Source organism: Palaemon carinicauda, chromosome 2 (assembly GCF_036898095.1).
Source record: "Palaemon carinicauda isolate YSFRI2023 chromosome 2, ASM3689809v2, whole genome shotgun sequence".
Lineage (NCBI taxonomy): Eukaryota > Metazoa > Arthropoda > Malacostraca > Decapoda > Palaemonidae > Palaemon > Palaemon carinicauda.
The window spans coordinates 178,474,273-178,482,464 of record NC_090726.1 but is presented as its reverse complement, the minus strand read 5'-3'; positions in this window follow the sequence as shown (position 1 = coordinate 178,482,464).

Genomic DNA, 8,192 nt, shown 5'->3' with positions numbered 1-8,192 from the left:
GGTATAAGAGGGTGAATTACATATTACGCAATATGCAGTGAAGGCATCAAGGTCTGGATTCCTTAGCTAACATACCTACTTGAAAAGCATTTACCCTACTTTTTTATTTTTGTCTATTCATTCTAATTATCTTATGTGCTTATCTGAATTGTGGATGCAATGAGAGTATATATATATATATATATATATATATATATATATATATATATATATATATATATATATATATATATATATATATATATTGGTCCCCTTTTTTCCAATGAACTGATAAATTTTCAAAAATATGATGCAACACACAAAATTAAACCTCCGATTATATCATTATCTAGGGCATTTCCTTCACTTACATGATCCGGGTGATACAATGAAATCTGCCCTTAGTTCCTTTAATAAACGTTATTGGAATCGGTGTGCTGTTGAGCTTAAGAGACCCCATTACCACCCTTCACACTACTTCTGCACTCTAATTATATTTTATAATAAAGATTCTGCCATCACACTGTTTACAGTTAGAATTCTTTTACCATACTTTTTTTTCTAAAAGTAATGGCATTTTTCGTTTGCTTAAAGCTTGATCCCCCTCTTTCCTTATCCTATATCTGGTTAAAAAAGGGTATTTACTCAAACACATGTATTCTAAAAATAAGTAAAAGACTAAAATAGAAGCAATACTATTACTATCCAGATTCTTTAAACCATGAAAAAATGATGTACGTGAACTTGAATATATACGATATTTATAAACATTTTTAAAGAAGCCTGGCTAGTACAGTGGTAACGTGTTTGCATCACATTCGCATTCGCATTGCAGTAGATCGATCCCAGGACCGTGACTTTAAAGGGTGTAGTTTTTCTTTGCTTCCTGTCGTTCTGGTGAGCATATATTTTGACGAAACTGGAACGGGAACGAGACACCTTTAAGGTTTAATCAATGTTAAATTAGCGTCTAAATCCTAATTTGATAACACTGGCACATGTTGGACATATTTGTTAAGTTTTACAATGAAATTAACTAAATTCCTTAACACACACTCATACATAGTTAAAGGGATAGGTTAACTTAATCGCATCACACCACGGAATATCCTCTTTATATTGCGTGGGTAACCAAAAGCTTTTTTAATTAAATAACCTTTCAAAATTCATGTTAAACCAATAACCAATACAGATCATTGACACCTTTGACAAACCCAGTACCTTCAACCCCACAGGAGTATTCCTAAGAGTCATACGGCATTATTATTCGCGTCAATACAAACATTGTCATTTCACTCCTCCGTTTTTTTTTTTTTTTTTATTTAACTTGTTATTTTTCGTAGAAATCGAGTTAGAAAATACAAATGATAAATTTGAATTGAATTGAAATATGCGAGTGAACGAATTTGTTTGTTGAAGTGAAAAAAGTGGTAGATATTTTTTCCCTTCATAAATTTTACATACTTTATTTTATCATATTTGTTTTTTTCCTATTATCTTAGAGCCAGAAGCCATTGTAATTTAGGAAAAGACCGCAAAACCCAGTAGTTTTTCTTTTATTACCTCGATAGCATAAAATATCCTTTACTTCTTACTTGCCCATATTTTTTTATTTTTTTTTTCTTAATGATATATCCAACTTGAAGAATTATAATTATGGACCATCGTTTCCTAGAATAAGAGCGTAGGAGACTTTTATTGAAATGGTTTCAGTTAAACAGTATTCGATGTTAATTTTAAGTTATTCTAAATAGTTATAAGATCATTTGAAGTATTTAAAGAAAAATAATTATAGTAACAGTCTCAATCAATCTAATATTGTTTTTACAAGCAAATCATTACTACACCGAATAATTTGCTCCCCTAATGATTTAGTCTTGATGTAAAAGGATACATCGATACTTGAAAGGTTCGTCTATAGCAAAGGATTCAAATTGAAAGGTGGTAAAGGCTGTCTTGCTCCTCGATTTTGTAGAACTATATATAGAGCTAAAATGTGTGTTTAACCATTTGTCACCAGACACAACTTAGTAGGTAATAATACATATATCCTACTTAGGAGTTTATCATATTCGATAACCTAACTTTCGTTATAATAAGGCAAGTATTAACTTAAAAAATCAGGAGTGCTGAAAAGGGGGTTGTATATTGTACTTGAGTTTAGCACTCCTGGGGTTGTGTAGCTTGTCTGCTGTAATAAATATACACACACATATATATATATATATATATATATATATATATATATATATATATATATATATATATATACATGTATATATATATGTATATATATATATATATATATATATATATATATATATATATATAAATATATATGTCTATATATATATATATACATATATATATATATATATATATATATATATATATATATATATATATATATATATATGAGTCTTTATATATATATATATATATATATATATATATATATATATATATATATATATATATATATATATATATATATATATATATATATATATATATATGAATGTGTCCTTGTGTTGATGTAAATTAATTTATAACTTTAAAAGCTAAAGTAATGAAACTTCTTTATTAAGGTTTTTGTTGTCAGAAACAAATGATACCTACTGTAATAGAATATGATAGGTAAGGCCCCTTTTGAACTTATATTGGATTAGCAGTTCGTCAGTAAGTAGCCTAAGATTTACAATAATTATCAGTGCTTTTGACATATTTACGTATTGGGAACCCGATTGCTAAAATTAATGATTTACATAATGAACCCACTTTCTTATGTATAAGATAGATTTAACTAGCTTCTCCATACAAAATTGATAGCATTTAATTACTTCCACCATTTGTCTGTTTGTTTGTTTGTAAATAACTTCCTGGCCCCAAATCTAGTCATAGAGAAGTGAAACTGCTAAGCATTAATTGATATGTTGATACGTGGAAGTGATTCAATCTTGAAAGTTCTAGATCGAAGATCAAGGTCAAGGTCAAGCAAAAGGTCGATCGAATTAACTTCAACCCCAAGTGTGCACATGGTCGTCACACAGATTTCAAATACGTCTACGGTTTCAATTGAGTCTGGAAAGGGTAAGTAATTTTCAAGAAATAAGCTGCCTTGGCGGAGGTCTGCACTCTCAGAGGGATTTTCAACTTGAAATTACACCTCATGAGTCGATGTAGTATAAAAATCGTCATATAGATATTGATTTGGTTGATCTTTTATATCAATCATTCAGATATGATTAAGAAAGATTGTTTTTTAATATATACGACAAACTATATGAAACTTTTGTAATATATGTATTTTGTAATAAACTTAGGCTGTTCATAAATTGTTCTTTATCTCGTTTCATATTCATATTTTGAGTATAATAACCATAAATTTTTTCTTATAATCAAATCAATATAATTTTTTTTTAAATATACTGATGGAATGCACTTAAAATGCCACTAGAAAAAAAATTTAAATAATAAATAAAATAAAATATTTTGAATTACAAATATTATTCAAAAGAGGTTGAAAACAATTTGACGATTAGCATGAGACTATAATCATATGGTTAAAAGTTCATCATAAGGTGGAGCAAATCATTCAAGAAAAATAAAAACAGAAATTTTGTATATTTTGTAATATAATCATACACAATATATGAGAATGGAAATAAAATTCAGTAATGCAATTACCAATCCCTATGACGATATTTCAAGAAAATAAGTAATTGGTTCAGAGAGAGAGAGAGAGAGAAAAAAAAAGAGAGAGAGAGAGAGAGAGAGAGAGAGAGAGAGAGAGAGAGAGAGAGAGAGAGAGAGAGAGAGAGAGAGATATTTTAAGCTGACAAAGATACCTTATGCAATATTGCAAATCATTCTCTTATCAGAAACAAATCAAAGTTTGTCCCTCTTGAAAATATTTTCTGAAGGGAAATGTAAAGCAGGGAAGCTAATTGCACTAATTTTGTCATTAAATCGACGAAATACAAAAGTGCTTGAAAGCTTAATTGCAATCGCGGTAACTGAGTGATTAATGTAATTATCAAAACATTTGAACAATCGGAAACGATTGGGGTCGTCAGTAAACATATGTATTTCAATTTATGTTTGACGAAAAGGAAATGAATTACTTAAAGCCATTACGTTTGAAAATTACTTGGGAATTCCGTAAGCCTTAGGGTGAATTTATGAGCGATTTCTGATATTCTTATTTAGATTAATGAAAAAAAAAAAAAAAACTCTAACATTTTTAATTAAGTTATTCACGGACGCCCTTCGACGGGTTTCCGTTACAAAGGGTAGAAGGGACTCTTTAGCTATAATAAGAAGCTCTTCTAAAAGAACACTTCAAAATTAAACAATTGCTCTCTATTCTTGGGTAGTGTCATAGCCAGTCTACCAGGTTCTTCCACTGTCTTGGGTTAGAGTTCCCTTACTTGAGGCTACACTCAGGCACACCTTACTATATGTTTCCTGATTTCTTTTCTTCACTGGGCTACTTTCCCTCTTAGAGACTTTGGGCTTATAGAAACATGTTTTTTTTTTAAACTAGGGTTATAGCTTAGCTAGTAATAATAATAATGATAATAATAATAATAATAATAATAATAATAATAATAATAATAATAATATTTTGGAAGGAGACCCTAATTGATACAAGTTTTATCAAATGCTTTGGCTACAGAAGCCACATTTAACTAACGGACTTCCTTTTAAATTGATCTATTGAGATTTCCATCATTATTACTATATTCTACCAATGATTTTGCGATAGCCATTCGTTATGAGAGTGCCGAAAACACAAGTATGTTTTAGCCACTTTAGAAATGAATCGATTTTTTTTCATTTGTGAACTCCAATATATTATTTGTAGGTACTTGCCGTAAAAAGCACAAAGACACGCTCGGACACACACACATACAGAGAGAGAGAGAGAGAGAGAGAGAGAGAGAGAGAGAGAGAGAGAGAAAGAGAGAATCTTTATATATTATCATTATATTCCAAATACTTTTTCAATTACATCCGCTGCATGAAATCGTAGGAAAATTACATCCTGACTCAACATTCCAATAACCAATTTTCTTTCGGAGAAACTTCTTCTTCCAGTAAGATCTCGATCAATTTCTGAGTTGGGCGAGATTGGAAGGAATCTTCAGAAAAGATCGGGATATATCATTGGGCAGAGGGATTTTGGCAGTGAGATCTTTATTAGATATTGTACTCTGAAAGGAAAAAAAAAATATCCTATAATATACACTTTTGGAAATTTCTCGTAAAAAAACTGTAAGAATGTTGGAATGTATGCTGTCAGCTATTTACCATATTTAAGACAGATGCATTGACCTTAAGTATTAATGTTAGTGTCATAAAGCCTTAAAAGATAATAAAAAATAGGGGGAAAATTATGGTTGCCTGTATTTACTGAAATACGTCACAGAACAGTATATTTTTACGGGGATTTCAGTTTAAAATTACACTTTTTAAAGGGTAATATGATGAATAAAATTAAGAAAGTACAAACATATACTACAAACGTGCTCTATATCATTTAAGATCGAGATATATCGTTAGGCACAGGTATTTTGGCAGCGGGATCCTTAATAGATATTATACTCAAGAAGTTGAAAGGCTGAATAAAAAAAAAAAATAAATAAAATAAAACCAATGAATCTCAGATAATATACACCAATAAAAATTTCCAGTAATAAACTATAAAAATCATGGAATAAATGTTGCCAGCCATTTACCCTTTTAAAAAAGGATATATTGACGTCTAAGATTGATGTTAAGGAAACAAACATTTAAAAGATAATAAAAGAGTAGGGTAAAAATTACGGTCACTTGTATTTACTGAAATACGACTGCGGACATTATGTTTTAACGGAGAATTTCCGATTAGAATTACCGTTGTTTTTTTGTTTTTTTCAAGAAGAATAAAATTAAGAAAGTGCAAATATATACTGCAGACTTTCTTTCTGCCCTTAATAAACCGATTTTTTTTATATTTATTTTTAGAAATTAAAAGAAAAAAGAAACCTTACAATTACTTTTAAAACTCCATTTTATTCATTGTATATTCAATAGATATATGTAGATGAATGTAATATAAGGGGAATATATTTTCTGTAATCGCTATTCTAACTAGTATAGTATATGCTGCAATTCCTTTTGATTTAACATCTAAAACAAAATAATATATTCCTCTATTTGTAATACATTTTTTAGTAGAATTGCAACTAAATTCGTAGCCATAGTCCACATAATCAAACTAAAAATGTATACAACATTGGAGAAAGTTCATGTTGGCGAGAATGCGCTAACTAAGCATCTTTTATAATCATTACAAGAAAAAAAAAATCAAAATACTGCATTTTAATAGGTTATATGGGTTATAGTGGCCTTATTGGTAACGTCTTTGCCTGGGTATCATCAGACTGGGGTTCGATTCCCGCTCAAGCTTGTTAATTCCTTTGGACGATGCAACCTTACCATCCTTGTGAGCTAAGGATGGATGGTTTGGGGGAGCTTATAGATCTATATGATGAATTATCAGCAGCCATTGCCTGCCCCTTCCTGTTCCTATATTAGGTGGAGAGGGGGGTTGGGTGCTGATCATATGTACATACGGGATGTCTCTTGGGCATTGTCCTGCTAAGTTAAGTTATGAAACTCTCCCTTTAAACATTTAAAATTTTTATCTGGCGTTGCCATTTTTATCTGTGTGATCCCGTAAGAATAACTGAAACGATTTCCCTTCATCATTTTCAAACAATGGCATAATGACGAAAAAGCAATCTCTATAGAAAAGATAGAAAATAGAAACAGCAAATGGATATTTGGTTTCGGCTTTCAAAAAACACAATAAAGGATTCTAAAGGGTCCAGAGTTTAAATAGAAGCACTGAATTATTGCACCATCGAAGAGTTAACACTTTGTAATATGAACTGTTTGCATAGTAAAAGATATCTAATTTACCTAGTATCTAACAGTAGAAAAATATCAAAATACCAGAGCTAGAAGCCTAAAAAAATATATAGGGTAGAAAAATTTCATAATAGTAAAAGAACTTTTATTGATATTCATTCATAGATGTTTATATGCGGTTCATTCATATATGTTTATATGAGGTTATTCGATTAAAACATGATTATAACTGAAACTCTCGTCTTTATAAGCCAATTATACTCTGAGCTTTAAACCTATTTGGAAAAGCAGGATGCTATAAGTCCAGGGGCCTCAACAGGGAAAAATAGTCCAGTGAAGAAAAGAAACAAGGAAAAATAAAATATTTTGAAAATAGTAATAACATAAATATAGATATTTTCTATAAAAACTATAAAATCTTTAACAAAACAAGAGGAAGAAAAAAAAGATGTGTACCCTCCAGCAACAGACTGATATTGATTAAAGAAAGTTTCTGACATTTATTTCATACTATAGGATATTTTGCTAAGATATTCATTAATGTAAATAAAAATATTACTTATTGGAACATTTATAAAGAAGAATAGGATATGAAAGACATGATGGGTGTTCAGAAAGTTATTATAGACAATACTTCGAAAAATCATTATTATAAATAATAAATACATCGATTATGGAAAATATAACTTATTAATAAGGATATATAAAGAAGAAAAACACATAAATTATTGCCACAATAGGAATATGATATATAATTACACAAAATGTTCTTTGAGTACAATAAAAAGCTTGATAAGATTGTTCTGAGGATATTTTGGAAACACCGTTGCTATGAATAATGCTGCTGTTTATATCAGGCAGGGGAAATTGAAAGGAAGTGACATTTCAGTATGAAATAATGCAAATTGGCCATCCTTACCTCGCTGACTGGAAATAATAATGGAAGCTATTAGGAAGATGAATTGGCTTTGGAGGGAATGCAGCTTAGATTACTTAAAATACTAAAATATATATATATATATATATATATATATATATATATATATATATATATATATATATATATATATATATTATATATATATATATATATATTATATATATATATATATATATATATATATATATATATATATATAAATGTATATATATATATATATATATATATATATATATATATATATATATACATATATATATATATATATATATATATATATATATATATATATATATATATATATATATATATATATATATATATACATTTATATATATATATATATATATATATA